The sequence below is a fragment of the Mytilus trossulus genome, chromosome 4 (genome assembly GCF_036588685.1).
Source record: "Mytilus trossulus isolate FHL-02 chromosome 4, PNRI_Mtr1.1.1.hap1, whole genome shotgun sequence".
In the NCBI taxonomy this organism is placed as follows: Eukaryota; Metazoa; Mollusca; class Bivalvia; order Mytilida; family Mytilidae; genus Mytilus; species Mytilus trossulus.
The window spans coordinates 32,021,015-32,039,865 of NC_086376.1; the positions used below are offsets into that span (position 1 = coordinate 32,021,015).

The following is an 18,851-nucleotide window of genomic DNA, read 5'->3' on the forward strand; positions in this document are numbered from 1 at the left end:
TCCAAAGGGTCCAAAATTAAACTTAGTTTGATTTTAACAAAAATTGAATCCTTGGGGTTCTTTGATATGCTGAATCTAAAAATGAACTTAGATTTTTTATTATTGGCCCAGTTTTCAAGTTGGCCCAAATCGGGGTCCAAAATTAAACTTTTTTGATTTCATCAAAAATTGAATAAATGGGGTTCTTTGATATGCCAAATCTAACTGTGTATGTAGATTCTTCATTTTTGGTCCCGTTTTCAAATTGGCCTACATTAAGGTCCAAAGAGTCCAAAATTAAACTAAGTTTGACTTTAACAAAAATTAAATTCTTGGGCCTCTTTGATATGCTGAATCTAAACATGTACTTAGATTTTTGATTATGGGCCCAGTTTTCAAGTTGGTCCAAATCAGGATCTAAAATTATTATATTAAGTATTGTGGAATAGCAAGTCTTTTCAATTGAACAGTATTGTGCAATGGCAAGACATATCTAATTTCACAATATTGTGAAATAGCAATTTTTTTTTTAATTAGAGTTATCTTTCTTTGTCCAAAATAGTAAGCAAGAAATATCTTATTGCAAGAATTTTTTTTAATTGGAGTTATCTTTCTTTGTCCAGAATCAACTTAAATCTTTGTTATATACAATATACAATGTATATTCACTTTTTACTACCAACTGATAAATTGAAATAATCTTTACCATTCAGTGATAACAAGCAGTTTTTTTACATTTTATTTACAGTTTATTTTATGATGTATTTAAATGAGTAGTTATTGTTGCAAACTCCATTAGAATATTTTAATTGAGATTAGTTTTGGAATAAGGGAAAGGGGGATGTGATTAAAAAATTGGGTTCAATTTTTCTCATTTGAAATTTCATAAATAAAAAGAAAATTTCTTCAAACATTATTTTGAGAGGATTAATATTGAACAGCATAGTGAATTGCTCTACGAGAAAACAAAATTTTTAAGTTCATTAGAACACATTCATTCTGTGTCAGAAACCTATGCTGTGTCAACTATTTAATCACAATCCAAATTTAGAGCTGAATCCAGCTTGAATGTTGTGTCCATACTTGCCCCAACCGTTCAGGGTTCAACCTCTGCGGTCGTATAAAGCTACGCCCTGCGAAGCATCTGGTTTTACATCTTAATATTTTATGATGTATTTAAATGAGTAGTTATTGTTGCAAACTCAATTAGAATATTTTAATTGAGATTAGTTTTGGAATAAGGGAAAGGGGGATGTGATTAAAAAATTGGGTTCAATTTTTCTCATTTGAAATTTCATAAATAAAAAGAAAATTTCTTCAAACATTTTTGAGAGGATTAATATTGAACAGCATAGTGAATTGCTCTAAGAGAAAACAAAAATTTTAAGTTCATTAGAACACATTCATTCTGTGTCAGAAACCTATGCTGTGTCAACTATTTAATCACAATCCAAATTGTTGTGTCCATACTTGCCCCAACCGTTCAGGGTTCAACCTCTGCGGTCGTATAAAGCTACGCCCTGCGAAGCATCTGGTTGTAGATTCAAGACAATAAATTGGAGTTATCTTTCTTTGTCCAGAATGGTTGTTGAATTATTATTACCTAAAACCATTGCTTTATGAAATCTTCTTTGAAAATTGGAGTTATCTTTCTCTGTCCAGAAAAGTAGTTGAATCGACTTAAAATAATGCTATATATAAACACTGGACACTTTTAATTTGCAAAACACTCATTTGCAAATCCGCCGCCGCCTCAAACAAGAGCTACAGTGTCGTGTATATAATCAAAATGTGCGGAATTACATGGGATTCAATAATTTCATTGGTTGTATACTGTCACTTTCATATTTATTTTGCAATTTGAATTATAAAAACATGGGATTTTCAATATCCCATGGGACAGGGCAAAATCCCATGGGATTTACCATTATCCCATGGGATTTTGGTTAAATCCCATGGGATTTTTTTTGGTCCCATGGGATTATTGTAGTCCCATGGGATATTTGTTGTCCCATGGGACAAAAAAAATCCCATGGGATTTTTAATATCCCATGGGACAAAATAAAATCCTATAGGATTAAAATTATAAATATATATAAATATAAAGTTATGTGTATGTTACAATGAATGCTGTTTGGTTGTAAAATGTTTTAAATGTATACGAGTTTTTTTTATATTTTTTATATATACATATATATAAAAAAAAAAATTGTCACAAACATGTTTTTTATTTGTTTATATGACAATAAAGATTATTCTTATTTTGGAATGTATAATAATAAGAACAAAGTCCTTTCACTGAAACAAAATGATGAAATTTCTAAATAAATGAAAAAATATTGTTTTGAAATCTTTGTCTTGTTTATTCTATTATGAAAAATAGAACTGAAAACATATTTCATATTCTGACTGAATAGTGCACTCTTTTCATGAGGTAAGATTTTCTTTGTTATAGGTTCATTGCAATACTTGTATAGGCAAACCATTTGAATTATATATACCTTTGTGGTGTACATAATAGTATGCTTATATTTGCAAATTTATAATATAAACACTTTTTGTTAAAGTTTTTGCTTTCTTTATTCCCAACTTGCCAAGTACAATTATTCAGTCCACTATATAAGAGTGAAGTCAATAAATAATTTCATTCACTAGAATATTCCTGCAATTCTTAGACAAAACATTATTTCAATCTGTTCTTCAAAGATCTTCCTCTGTACATCTTTATTGAATGGAGAGATTCAAATGAGAAGACAAAGCAAGTTTATTTGGACAACAACATTCTAATATCTAGTTCATTCTTTCCATCTTTCAATTGATAATTACATTGTTGTATTTATATGATCAAGTTCTTGTGCATCAATGATCGTGATGATATGACTCCTTTTTGTTTATAGTCATCATGTTGAAATTTCTTCTTTCAAATAAATGTAGGAAAAAACATGTTCCATTTCAAATTAATAAAAAAGTCGCACTATGGAGAAAAATACCAGCTTTTAGTTTTCCGTTCGGTATTGATCTGTGAATGATGACCATGAAAATCGAGATGTCTGACAGTCTGACCTACAAATACACAAACTCAAAAATTATCAGTGAAGAGATCAATAAAATGGCTATTTTATCATGTTTATGATTAATATGATAAACTTTCATTTAAATATTCAAGTACTAAATTACAGAAATCGCTTAAATTTTATAATAGTTTAGTAAAGTACAGCTTATTTAAAATTATAATGAAAAATATAGGCCACCGATGAGTTAAATAAGATATTACATTTCTAATGCAAAAAAAATTGCATTTTTGCACCAAAGGGAGATAATTTGGAGCTCTTTCAATGATATATGCATTTTAAAAGTCATCTGGGGCCAAACCGAATTGATTGTTTTGAATGATTTGGTGTACCATATGATAAAGTTATAAATAAAATGAGTTATGAAAAAAAAATATTAAACATTTTTCTGAAATTGTTATACGCTAGAGCCTCCTTAAATGTCATTTGATCTCTATTGGAGAAATGTCTCATTGGAAATCAGACTGCTAAGTGTTTCTTATTTTTATATCAACCCAGCCATATTATACCTGTCTAATATCAGGAGCTTGTACATAGTTCAGTGGTTGACGTTGGTTCATATCCGTCATTTTTATTTTTCATAATTTTTTGTTTTTATAAATTAGTCTGGTATATTTGACGTTTGAATTGATGCTCTGTTTCAAATTTGGTTGGTGTTGACTTTTATAGATTACTATAACATGTATAGGGTATGGGTTTTCTCATTACTTACAGGTCATCAATGGCCTCTAATAAGTAATTACAATGCTAACATCCACTAAATTGAACTCTGATGGATAGTTTTCTCTTTCATCATACCACATCTTATTTTAATAAATATTTAATCATTATTCAAGGACAAAAACTTTTATAACAGTGGACTTACCATTTAGGCTTTGTTGACCTCTGTAAATCTTATTTTGTTGATAATTTCTTCTGTTTATAGTTTCTCCTATATCTTTCATGTTCTTGCCCTACACATAAAAGGGTAAATATCATTTAATGACAAAAATAACTACTACATGTATTACATAATTAGTAGGCAACTGAAAATTTTGTCTTATTTGTATATACATTGTAACATCAACTTACTCATCATTCTTGCTGTTCAATATCATGAATATTATCATTATTCTATGAATATGAGGTCACAGTAAAATTAATCTTGGCAGGCAGACATCTTTTTTTTTATATGATACCTGGTGCAAGAAAATTGGTACCGTTAATTTAATCACATCCTGTTAAAAAAAACTAGAGGCTTTCAAGAGCCTGTGTTGCTCACCTGTTAATGTGTTTACTGATGTCGGCCATCCTCGTTGGTAGGCGGGGTCATTAGAAACTTTTTTTTAAATAGATACCCTAGTATTATGATTGTGGCCAAGTTTGATTAAATTTGGCCAAGTAGTTTTAGAAATGATTTTTATACAAGTTACAAAAATGACGAAAAGTTTTTCAATTTTGACTATAAAGGGCAATAACTCCTTAAGGGGGTCCTCTAACAATTTTGATCATGCTGACTTATTTGTAGATCTTATTTTGCTGAACATTATTGCTGTCTACAGTTTATCTCTATCTATAATAGTATTCAAGATAATAACCAAAAACTACAAAATTACCTTAAAATCACCAATTTTAGGGCAGCAACCCAACAACAGGTTGTCCAATTCAACTGAAAATTTGTGAGGGGATATATCTTATTCTGATGGACATTTAAATCTTGAAAGATTTGCCCTAAATGTCTTAGTTTCAAAGATATAAAGCAAAACCTGCATTTTACCACTATGTTCTAATTTTAGCCATGTTGGCCATTTTGTTTGGTAGGCTGGGTCATCGGACACATTTTTTAAACTACAAACCACAATGATAATTGTGGCCAAGTTTGGTTAAATTTGGCAAAGTATTTTCAGAGAAGTACATTTTTAAAAAAGTTACAAAAAATGATGAAAAGTTGTTAAAAATTGACTATAAATGGCAATAACTCCTTAAGGGGTCGACTGACAATTTTGGTCATGTTGCCTTATTTGTAGGTCTTACTTTGTTGAACATTATTGCTTTTACAGTTTATCACTATCTATTATAGTATTCAAGATAATAACCAAAAACTGCAAAATTTCCTTAAAATAACCATTTCACAGGCAGCAACCCATCAACAGGTTGTCCAATTCGTTTGAAAATTTCAGGGCAGATAGATCTTGACCTGATCAACAATTTTACCTCATGTCAGATTGCTGTAAATGCTTTGGTTTTTGAGTTATAAGCCAAAAACTGCATTTTACCCCTATGTTCTATTTTTAGCCATGGCGGCCATTTTGGTTGGTTTGACGGTTCACGCTACACATTTTTCAAACTATATACCCAAAGGATGATTGTGGCCAAGTTTGGTAGAATTTGGCCAAGTAGTTTCAGAGGAGAAGATTTTTGTAAAAGTTTACGGACGACCGATGACAGACGCAGGACGACAGACGACGGACGCCAAGTGATGAGAAAAGCTCACTTGACCTTTCAGGTCAGGTGAGCTAACAAGAACCTGCCTTCCAGGTCTGTTTACAAAGGGTAGACCCGGGGGAGGGGAAACTGACATTCTTTTAAATGTGGCCTGATAAAATGACAAAACCATGAAAACTTATCATTGACCAAAGAACAATAAAATGCAGTCATGGTTTATATATGAATCTGCCATTCAGACATGCACACCTCACAATTGTTTCATATCTACCAAATATAATCTACCTGTAACTTTAAACATATGATAAACTGTCAAAACAATGCAGTGTTTCATAGACCAATGAACCATGAAAATGAGGTCAAGTTCATATAAAATATGACAGACAGCTAAGTGCATCTTACAATTATTTCATTCACTAAATAAAGGGGCCTTATTGCTTACAGTATCCGGAAAATAGACCAAACCACAAAAACTAAATATTTTCAAAGTTCCTTATACCCTGCCAATTTGTTATGGTTGTGCCTGTTCCAAGTCAGGATCCGATAATTCAGTGGTTGTCGTTTGTTTATATGTAACTTATCTGTTTTTCAATTTTTTTGTACATAAATTAGGTTGTTAGTTTTCAACTTTCAACTTGGCTATCATGTGTAAAATCATACAAGTGTTGGGAAAACAGGAAGTTGTCGAGTGATGAATCTGAAAATGCATCAGACGGTATAGCTGATTTATTTAACCCTGAAACCAAATTTCAGAAATCTTTCTATTGTATTTCCTAAGGAAAATGGGACGAAAAATATTCATTGGACGGACTGACTGACGCAAGGATGGATGGACAGACGGGGGTAAAACAGAATACACCCCCTTTTTTTTTAAATGGGGGCATAATTTTAATACGGGGCTATAAAAACCCATGCAAGAGGTCAAAACAAAAAGAAGTAACATAATTCTTACTTGTTAGGGGCTATTTATTTATTGTCGGTTATACATATATTAACAATACAACATATTAAAGGTCTGTAGAGCTTTTATCCGACATACATATATGACAAGCACAATACATTTGTACATGAAACATAAAGCTCTTCACTGAGATAGTAGTCTCAGATAGAGGGAGGCGGGATCAACCAAACACCCCTATTCAATCTGAATGTAGGACAGAAAGTCACAGTCAAAAAGTCACACACTGTCACAGGACAAAAAGTCACAATTTAGTTTTGAGATTATTTTTCTTTGAACAAGAAAACACTCTTTTTGTATTTTTCTTGAAGTTTTATACATGAACATGATGTAGCAACTTTAAATTAAAATTTATTAAAAACAAATAAATCAGTGCATTAGGTTTGCGCACATTACCATTACATTTGCGCATACAAATCATTACGTTTGTGTGCAGCTTTTGATTACATTTGCACGCATTTTTTAACATGTAAATATAAAAAAAAAGATATAGTATGATTGCCTTTTCCAGTTGATTATGCGGTATGGGCTTTACCTTGGGCTTTGCTCATTGTTGAAGGCTGTATGATGACCTATGGTTGTTAATGTCTGTGTCATTTTGGTCTCTTGTGGACAGTTGTCTCATTGGCAATCATATCATATCTTCTTTATATTGGCTTATTGTTGAAGGCCGTAAAGACATCTAGTTGTTAATGTCTGTGTCATTTTGGTCTCTTGTGGACAGTTGTCTCATTGGCAATCAAACATTTTGTCATACCACATCTTCTTTTTTATATTATGAACAATTTCCTAAAATTAAAAATGATTATATGTAATAAAAAGAAGATATTTCAAAATCTTTTTTCATTTATATTCAATCAATTGTCAACAAATTGTTTGTGACTTTTTGTCCTATCAACTTTGTTACTTTATGTCTGAGTTTGACATGTGTTTGACTTTTTGTCCTGTGACTTTTTGTCGGAATGTCCTGTGACTTTTTGTCGGAATGTCTTGTGACTTTCTGTTCGTTTACCTTCCATCTTAATCAGTGAACTGAATAATTGTTTTTGCAGAAGTCCGGGGAGTGTTAAAAAATCACATGTGCAAGTTGAGAGTCAACACTTACACAGGGACTACACAACACTTTTTCAGAATGTCAGCAAAAAAGAATCACTGGTGACAGGGGAGTGTAACCGATGAATTGATCCTGAATCAGATAAGATTTTCCCGGTACGTCTAAACACCGCTCATGAGGACCTCCTGGGTGCACACATGCAGGGCATACAAAGTGCACTCGTGGCAGACCCTATATAGTCGCCGTCGTATCTGCACACATGATGGATGTATATAATCGTTATAGATCGTCATACACTTCTCATTTTAGAGTTAAATTTGCAAGCAACCTCTCAAGATTTTAAAATAAAAATGCTACTAAAAATATATTGATTTCCCCCAATTTTCGCAATTTTTTCGCCATATAAAATATTTAGGCGACTGTGCTTTTAGTGAATATAAACGATGACGAGGCCTCACGAATAAATATAAATATGAAATAAACTGGAACATCGATTAGCATAGATCGAGCAGCAGAGTAAACTTCCACATAAATCTCGAAGTTATTAAGTAAGTAAGTAAGTAAGTAAAACTTTATTTGGATTCGGCATATTGACAAACAATACAAACATAAGCTCTAATGAGCTTTTCACCGAATATAAAAACATATGCAATAACAAATAAAACAAGGCATGCAGCATGCAATAAATAATAAGAAGCAGTACCAAAAATTAACTCTAAGCAAATAGCATATACATGTATCTTGAAAATACCAAAACATATATATGAAGCACTAAAATTTAAAAAAAAAAAATTTTTAAAAATTAATTTTTAAATAATTTATGATTTATAAAGTAAAAATTTCAAATATTTCAAATTTTAAAAGGTAAAAAACAAAAATTTCAGTTGCAACGCACGCTGTTAATGCAACATAAAAAGCATAAATATTGTAACACAAAGTTATCTACAGGCAGAGCAAAAACATTCTGTTCCACTCCAGGACTGTACAAGACTCTTAAAATGTGAGAAACTGTTAACAGTCCTGAAGTGGTCAGGTAAGCTATTCCATAAAGTAGCAGCAGCAAAACTAAAAGATTTTTTTCCATATGAGGTAGTTCTTACCTGTGGTACATCCAAAATATTGCTGTATCTAAAAGAATATTTAGTGTGTTTAATTTTTATTAAATTTTGTAAACATACAGGAGCCAAATTATTTAAAATTTTATAAGTCTCAAGTGCCATTTACGCCGGATAATATAGACTGTGCTCCTGAATAAAGTTGTCAAATACATTAATTTGTGTTTTTTTACTTCTACAAGAAATTTGATTCAAATGCTAATTACGCACCATTTGCTGAGCAGAGAATCATTCTAAGCCTGGAACAGTCTATACTAACTGATAACAGTAAGAATAGAAAGTCTCTGTAAAAAGGCAGTCAATCCTAACAGAACTGTATTAACTTAATGATACATGTACATCAAGTTCCAGCACCTCACCAAGCACCCTTGCCTTGCATACTGAGATGGCAAACTGGTGTGTGTCAGTATTTTAATATAAAACTGCGTAGGTTCATATCGTTTAATTCAACGTTTGTTTGGTTATTTTTTAAGGATCGTTGTAAAATTATACCTAAATCTTTGTTAAAATACGATTTTAAATTGTTCAATTCTTTCTATTTCATAATTTTGTCAAAGACTACTTTTTAAAGTTTTAAATTTTACAGAAAAAATGAATATTCCATTTTGATTTGAAGAAAATCTTTTTGAACTGTCATGACATGGTGTTGCAAAGCTGATTACAGGTAACTATAACATACAGTAATTTTCCATTACGACAGTGCGTGTATTCTCGGGTGTGTATAACGTATAGTTTTCTAGAGAACATCCTGTCTACGTGTAATACAGATTGATGACATTATACAACATTTCTTTGGTTAAATGTGATAAGGTATCAGTGTCCATTCCCTATTTCAACACCACTAATTTTTCGAAGAAAAAAATCAAAAAAAATCATATGAAATTAAGAAGAAAATTAGCAAATATAAACTTCAGTAATTGCGCATTGAGTAAACATGATTTCAATATTGCATGAACAAATCCGTGAGAAAACGTATATATACATGTATGAATAAAGATGTGTTTAAAAAGACCTATTGGCTTTATTTCACACTAGGACCTAAGATAACTAGAACTAAGCAATGATTGATCCAGAAATTTTCATAAGTGGGGACTCATTAGAGGGGTCACGTCCAGTCATGCTTCCGTGATTCCCTATATAATCTACCATTTGTTCCCCAAGATTTAGGAGGGGGCTGGTACACACACATATATATAAATATACCTCTGCGGCGGAGCCAGCCATTTGAAAAGGAGGGGGTCCCAACCCAGGACAAAAGGGGGAGGGGTGGTTTCTACCATATGTCCCCATTCAAATGCATTGATCGTTCAAAAAAAGGGGTGGTTCAACCCCCGAAACCCTCCCACTGGATCCGCCACTGATACCTAGTATGCATATAATTAAGAACAGCTTTGAATATATGCATATAAAATAATGGTACGTTTAAAGACCGTTCAGGATCTCCTGGTTGCACACAGGACATTAAGTAACTTAGGACATGTATATATAATAGTAAGAGTTCAGGGTATACATTCGATAACTAACATATTTTATAATTTTGTAATTATTGTTTTGATAAAATCAGAGACATATAATACATGTATTGAGACATATATAATACATGTGTCTCTGAAAAAATCAAACCATCTTTAAAGAAGTTATTATATTTCAATTTGAATCGACTGTCTTTTGCATTAGAATTCCAAATTTACAAATGCGAAAACCTGCAAGAAAGAAACATTTATATTCGGTGATTTTTACACTAAACGTTTTCGTAATTTGTTTTAAAAATATTAAAAAGTACACGTACATCGTTTTTTCAAGATTTGTATAGTAACTGGTTTAATCAAGTCCCCTTGATGAAATTTAAATTGCGAGACGCTAATTAATAAACTATGATCTATCTATCGGCATGATTCGTTATTTGGGATACGTCACGGATGACCGATGGTCATATTCAATACGATATACCAATCATCATTTGAATTTGGTCAATTGATCTTTAATAATTAGGACTAATTGGTGATGGCAGAAAATAAGTCGCTGGTGATGGTTAAAAACATATAGAAGTAAACTTTGCCAAAAAAAAAGGTTTCCTTGGAAAAAATTATGAAAATATATGAATATGCTAAATAATTTTTTTTTCCGACATAATAATTAAAGACGTTTAGAAATAACAAATTTTCACAGTAGGGAAATTTTCAATTAAAGTTATTTCATTTTGAAAACGTTGAAAAATATAGATCTTATTATATGTACAATGTGGGCCGTTTGGAGATCAACTTGTGAAACCCTGCATAATTAGGGTTTGTCTACTTTCGTATTTTTATATTGCCAAACATTCTATAATCAAGGATTCGTACAAGGCCTTGTTATAATGAATATTATCGCCAATATCACCATAATTACATAAAGAACAGATAAAATATTCTCCTAAAGAGTTTGCCATCTAACAATTCAAAATGGAATGTTGAGTCGAAACTGAGGTACCAAATCTATAAAAAGAATCACTATTTTAGTCAAAATTAAACTGTATATATTCTTTTTTTCAAAACTCCTGAAATAATTTAACATTATCTATAGAGAGCTTACATATGCAAATCGGTTTAGAAGTATGATAACGTAAATAAAATTTGTTTATTACCATCCCCCCTTTTTTTTCCTTCTATAAAATTTAATTGTAAACGATTTTCTTTCTTAATTTGTGTTTGCTAATTAACTGGGGTTCATGCTGTCAAAAAACACAATTTTCTCCTTGTGTAAAAGTTATTGATAAAAAAAAATTTGAAGCTTCCAGAAGAATAACGGTACGTCTAAACACCGCTTGAAGGACCTCCTGATTGCACTCATGACATACGAAGTGCACTCAGGACCCTTTATAGTCATCGCACACAGGATGGATGCATATATTCTTTATACGCTTCTTATTTTAGAGTTAAATTTGGCAGAATTTGAAATCTAACTTAGATAGATATGTTACATTTGTAATTCTTAGTAAATAATAAGGGCACGTGTCACTGATTACACAACTACTGAGCCATGAATTATCCAATCAACAAAATTAATTGGATTATTTTTATTGTTGTTTTATATATTTTGTTGTTAGTACAGTGTGACCATGCGGGAAGTAATATTGTGACGTTTAGAATGAATATCACGATGTTTTAAGATTTTCGTCTTTTATTAAAACTTCGTTCCATAAATTTTAAAGTTTTATTCTAAATTTTATTATCATGTCCTGGACCAGTAATTAATTCTTTGCACGAGTTTGAAAAGGGAAATAAATGTTCATACTTTAAAAGAATTTATATTAATTAAAGTTTTGTATATGGAATCCGTTCTTAACGGTAAAAGTCGTACTTTTCAAACAATCAAACTCATATACATGTAGTTAGATGTTATTTCTCATTTTTATCGAACTTGTCCAGGAATTTTATTTTTGAGTTTTACAAATATTTTAAGAAATCCGTTTTTATTAAGTTTTTTTTTCTCTAATTAAAGTCGTTTTGTCCAGTTTCACAAGCCTGAAACGAATTTCAATGCGAAAATAAATTCTGAAAATGAACTTGTCTCCGTTTTCGTCTCCGTTTTTTGAAAATTATGATATTTTGGGTATAATTATTTCTAGAAAATATGTAAGTTAGATTGAAGTAGCGAGAAATTATAAAAAAAGAAGATGTGGTATGATTGCTAATGAGACAACTATCCACAAAAGACCAAAATGACACAAACATTAACAAAGAAAGACTATTTCGAAGACAGTTTATTGACACGAAATCCGTTCAAACCACGACTAAGTCTTCGTGCACAGATTTCCGTTAAAGTTAAACTGAATATTGTACATAATTGTCTTCTCTTGTATAATGGTTTGTTGAGAATAAAGATATAAAAATGTAATAAAATTTGATATTCAGTCAACATTGTGTTTTTTTAAAAACTTGATATATATATAGAGAGAGAAAAGAATCACACTGAAAAACAAAAATCGAACTTGTTACAGAAAAAAACGCACCTATACAATAATTTTCTTTATTCGTGAACTGCAAAACACAACAAATTAATTTACCCGTCATCATGAAAAATAAACTGAAAAAGCACATCGAATGAGATATATATTTTATTTTTTCTATATGCAAATTCATGTTAAAGGTAAAACTGAACTAAAAAATACAATTCCTAAAAAACAATAAAGATAACCCAATCAATTTTGTTGATTGGATAATTCATGGCTCAGTAGTTGTGTAGTCAGTGACACGTGCCCTCATTATTTTATAAGGATTAACATATCTATCTAAGTTCGATTTAGGCGCGGATCCAGAGGGGGGGAGGGGGTTCCGGGGGGGGGGGGGGGGTGGAACCCCCCTTTTTTGGCCGATCAATGCATTTGAATGGGGACATGTAGTTGACCCCCCCTTTTTTGTCCTGGGTCAGGACCCCCCTTTTTAAAATGGCTGGATCCGCCCCAGCGATTTCAACTTATACCAAAATTTAACTCTAAAATAAGAAGCGTATAACGAATATAAACATCCATCATGTGTGCAGATATGATTACGGTAATGGGTCCTGAGTGCACTTTGTGGAGCGGCCGGGTGTTTAGACGTACCCGAAGAATAAACAATTTCCTGAACCTAAAATACATTTATCCGTAATTAAAGAAAATTCGCCTAAAACATTCTCTCATATATTTAAACAATTAATTCAACGTCGGACTTTCTGTCTGTTTACCAATACTTTTCTTGTTCAGTTTAGGTTATACCCATAATAGATGAACGGAAATAAGTACTTTTTTAGGAAAATTTACAACTAGATGAACGGAATTAAGTACTTTTTAGGAAAATTTCCAACTCAAATTTTCAAAAACAAAATTCTACACTTTTTACCTGGATGTTTTTCTCTGTCTCTCAAACGTAGCGACCAACACCTCACATGACGTATTCTCGATGTTGAGGTATTGACAATATACAATCACATTTATCAATATACAGCAAGTAAGTAATTTGGTGTTGAATGCCAGTAGATCAGAATTTGTTAATTGAACTTTACCTGTTTAAGGGGCACTAGCTGCCAAGTTCATGTTCTTCATCGATTTCAATAAAATTCACATAACGTGTATAGTGTTGAATTGTTTATTAAAATGTTGCCCACAATCTTGGCTGATATGCATAAAACCAATATATTTCATGACACTGCACGAAAAAGAAATAGACTTATCGCATTATACCAGAACCAGAGACATATATATAGTATCTAATATCTCTGCCAGAACTAAAAAATAAACTACAGTAAGTCCACATACACATAAGAGGGTATCATATGGATGTGAATTAACAGAATAGAGAATAAAGGACAAAGAAAAAAGGAATAAAGAATAGTGAAAGAAAGAGAATAATGGAAAGAAAGTGTAAGTTATTAAAAATATAACTAAAAAAAGAAGACAGAAAAAAATACACCCTCCGAGACGAGCCTTACATGCACTGTTATTACCCAAGGTTAATTTTACGGCGGCCCATTTTATTTTGGCTTAGAAATAAACATAATTGACAGGTTTCCTTCCCCTGCATTCTCGATCCCACATGTAAATAGCACGGTGATTTCAAAAAGACATTGATACATCATTACAACACTTGCCGTCAGTGTTTGAATATATTGATTAAGAAGGTATAGAAGATTAATGCACGCACACTATTATCCACCACTGGCCTAAATAGTTAGTTCGCAAACAACGAGGGTCATAAAAACCCAGCACTTTGAACACAGCCACCGGCATGGTGTGAATCTGAAAGCTTCCCACTATCCATTTCTACCCATAGAAAACTTTTGCCTTTCATTTATCAAAAATGAAATATGTTGATATTAATGGTATATAAGAATTATTGGGGAATTCAAACCATTCCTATTGTAAGTGATAAAACTAAATTTATATCAGGGTGATTGAAATGAGGGGAAAAAAGGGGGATCAGGAGTTCAGGGCCCCCTGTTTAAGAAAAGAATTAGTTGATTATATATAGAATCACTGAGTCATGGCAAGAGCAGGCCCCTCTTAGGCAGTCGGTGGGCCCCACTTATGAAACATTCTGGATCCACCACTGTGGTCATGGTAGTCTTCAGTTGTATTATCTTTTAAAAATAAAATTACACCTGTAAAGTGTATATTCTTAAGTTTAAATCAAGGGAAAATTCTGTGAACTATCTGTGCATTGGGGCTTATTAAAAGGTATTTCGTGGGGAAAAAAGAAGGGAGGGTGAGTCCATGGGAGGTAATCCCCACCCCTTTCAATTTGAGAATATGCTATTATCTTGTAAACGGTCCAAATCCCCACCCCTAAACCATATATATTCTTGAATGGGACGATAAAACAAATCAAATGAAATTAAAAGGAGGTCTTTGGGGGTTACCCCACCCTGTTCAATTTGAGAATGTGCTATTATCTTGTGAACGATCCAGATCCCCACCCCTAAACCATATATATTCTTGTTGGGGACAATAAAATTAATAATGAAATAAAATAAAAGTGAAGTCCCACCCCCTCTAGTTTGAAAACTTGTAAATGGTCAAGATCCCCACCCCTAAACCATATTTATATATATTCTTGTATAGAACAATAAAACAAATCAAAGGAAATATAGGGAGAGTCCATGGGGTTCACCCCAACCCCCACATGTTTGAGAAACTTTTAAATGGTTGAGATCCCCTGTCATCCAGTGGTTAGGTGAAAAAAATTCAGGATCCCTGATCCCCACCCTCAAACCATATATATTCTTGTATGAGACAATAAAACAAATCAAATGAATATAGGACCATCCCCTTTGTCTTGGGTTGGGAACCACCCCTTTTTAAAATGGCTGGATCCGCCCGGGCATACCATCTAGCTAGCTATAAAGGCTTTAAAAATATGAAATCAAACAAGGAAATTAACAGTGTAGGCAACTGTTTTGAATTAAAAAAAAAGTCTTTTACATATATAACAATCATGACAATGTTTAATTTTTTGTGCATTTATTTTTGCTTATTGTATTTTCAATAATGGACAAAATTGCATGATTGAATATTGTAATTTAAGAAAAATCAGCATACATGATATAAAATGGGAAGTGGAAACTGGGAATTTGACTAAGAGACAACAACCCAATCAAAGAGCAGACAACGGCCGAAGGTCACCTATATATATGGGTCTTCAATGCAGTGAGAAAAATTCAGCCTGGTCTTCAGCTCATAAATATGTATCAGAAATGAAAACGAGATACAGCTTTCAGTTGTATTAATAAAAACCTCACAATAAGTTCTGAATATCAGAATATACAGTATTGCAAGATTCTCTCAAAATGTACACATAGAGCTGAAAAACTGTCAGTGACTGTAAAATTAATCATGCTTACATTAAAGTCCATAGAGTCCATCTTAATATGCATACTCACGTACAAAGGAATATAAGTATGCAATAGACATCAAGTTTTCAAAAATAAGAGTATCTATGCCATTAATTTACGACAAGATCTTAATCAATCTTAAGTAATAATTTCAGTTTGTTTAAATATTTCAGAGGTTAGTATGACCTCCTCTTTGGTGATGATGTTTTCGTTTTAAAGTTGGGAAAATTGTTTGTACATGTACCAACAAAAATAAAAACACAAAGTCAATCTAGATTTATGTTTTTATCATTTTTTTATGTTTAGGTTGTCAGCAAGATGAAAAGGACAAGTACGCAGTTCAAAATTCAAAATGTGGATAAGTTACCTTTGCAGATTTTCATACTTTGCATGAATGAATTCAAAGGTTATATGATGGACAGCAGAGAAAAAAAAAAAAAACTTTTCAATTATCCTGCTCCTGGATAAATGTAAAACATCTTGTTCTTCGGTAAGTTTTATGCTCTGTTCTTATAGTGTTAGTGCATTCATCTTTCCAGTCTTTCCTCTAAATTGTAAGTTTTTGGTGAGTGTTCACCATGAATTTCAGTAAGTAACTGGTGGATTTACATGTATATATACTCAAAATTTAGTACTAATATTAATGGGATTTTAGCATGAAATCCTGCCAAATGCTTATTAATCATGTTTATGTTCCAGAACATACAAGTATTTGGACTGTACGCATACAGTCTGCCCAATTTTAAGAAGTTGGTCAAGTTTATTACAAACAAATGTACAGTACAGATCAACATAACTGAAATCTTTAATAGATTAATACAAAATGTTTAATTGCAGTTAAAATAAAAATTGAAATCTGTCTGAACTTCAAAAGCTTAAAGAAATATTGTTTCTGTTGTCTGCATTTTGTATAATATATTGCAAATTCTTGTGAATAATGGAATGTTATTATAGATGTCTAAAGTTTCAACATTGATCTTTATACTGTAAATTCATAAATTATTGCGTGCATTTATTATTGCGATTCTGTCATTTTAGACTTAAATGCGATTTTAAATTTTACGCTATTGAGAAAAATCCTGTTTAATCCATATAAAATATTTCATAATGCGAGTTTAAATTATTGCATTTACAACTCTGTTGCATTTTTCGCAAAAAAAACCCAACTCGCATTAATTACGAATTTACAGTATATATATATATTATGTATATAACTTGGGAAAATACCCAAATGTTATGAAGAAGAATAAATTAAATGATTGGTTTTAGAATAGGAAGATGTGGTATATTGTTAATTTGACAACCCTCCATCAGAGACCAAAGGATGTAGGCCATTAGCAACTGATGACACTGGACAACCTTTAACAATCAGTAAAATCCATACCGCATAGCTATTTTTATTGAAAATCATATTATTGCTACATGTATGAAAACAATTTTGTATAATCCATTACTTTAGATTTTATTGGTACTTTTTCAGAAGGATTGAAATTCACCACCTAGAATACATGGAGAAAACATAGAAACAAGACCAGAATAAATTCAAAGACAAAAGTTGGATCAGTTATTATTTTCATCACTCTGTCAATGATTTGAAGTTCTTTTAAATTCAAAAAAATATTGAAACCACAATAATGTCAAAGTTTTGTGCTGAATGTCCAAAAAGTGGACTATACCATCAAAAAATCCTGGATGATAAGAAACTATTAATGTTTTGTGTTGAGGGATATTGTGAAAAAAATAGATTTACTTAAATAGCTACTAGTATGTTAAGCCTAACAATAGAGTTTTTATTGATTTCAAATGGCAAATAATTGTGTTTCAAGAAAGTATTCTATAATTCATGAATAAACATATATTGATACTTACATTATCTGCTTTGTTGTTTAAAAGTTTAGTTTTGAACAGTTAAAGAACAATATGCTAAATTAACATTTCCCAAGAAAAAAAGATATTCAATTAAAAAGATTCATCTTATAATAATTTACTACCAAATAGAGCACATTGTAACATACACATTACTGTTTATTTATATCTATATATTTACAATTAGAATCCCATAGGATTTTAATTTGTCCCATGGGATATTAAAAATCCCATGGGATAATAAAAATCCCATGGGATTTTTTTTGTCCCATGGGACAACAAATATCCCATGGGACTACAATAATCCCATGGGACAAAAAAAAATCCCATGGGATTTAACCAAAATCCCATGGGATAATGGTAAATCCCATGGGATTTTGCCCTGTCCCATGGGATATTGAAAATCCCATGTTTTTATAATTAAAATTGCAAAATAAATATGAAAGTAACTGTAGAAAACCAATGAAATTATTGAATCCCATGTAATTCTGCACATTTTGGTTATATACATGATATTGTAGCTCTTGTTTGAGGCGGCGGCGGATTTGCAAATGAGTGTTTTGCAAATTAAAAGTGTCCAGTGTTCATATACAATATACAATGCAAAATTCACTTTACTACCAACTGATAAATTTAAGCAGTCTTTAATAGCCATTCAGTGATTACAAGCACTTTGATTATCATTCTAGGGTTATCCTCTTTCAAAAATGGAAAAATTTCTCAAGTTTGTCTCAACTAAATTTAGTGAAATGTGTATACAATGCTTATTACCGGTACCTCTAAACTTGGTTTAAGTTCAATTTTTAGCAGCTTCACTTTTACAGTTCTTGATTTATGTACCTTTATAACATTATATGCTAGCGGAGGCATCATCACCATGACTGTATGACATTTACACTTTAATACTTTATGATGTATTAAAATGAGTAGTTGAATAATTACTGTTGCAAACTCCATTAAAAATCTGATTTGACATCATTTTTATACAACCGCAAAAATTGAAAACTTTTTGGTTGTACATTGGTATCACGTTGGCA

At 31.6% G+C, this 18,851-nt stretch overlaps 1 protein-coding gene and 1 long non-coding RNA gene across 2 annotated transcripts in view; one reads left to right on the forward strand and one right to left on the reverse strand.

Moving 5' to 3' along the window:
* Positions 1 to 18,851, reverse strand: part of LOC134716555 (uncharacterized) — a 38,368-nt gene that overhangs the window by 13,241 nt on the left and 6,276 nt on the right. The gene's annotated exons all lie outside the window — the stretch shown is intronic.
* On the forward strand, positions 14,141 to 17,918 carry LOC134713861 (uncharacterized). The gene is made up of 3 exons (XR_010106402.1): positions 14,141 to 14,238; positions 16,255 to 16,438; positions 17,429 to 17,918. It is a non-coding gene; the product is annotated as an uncharacterized LOC134713861 (long non-coding RNA).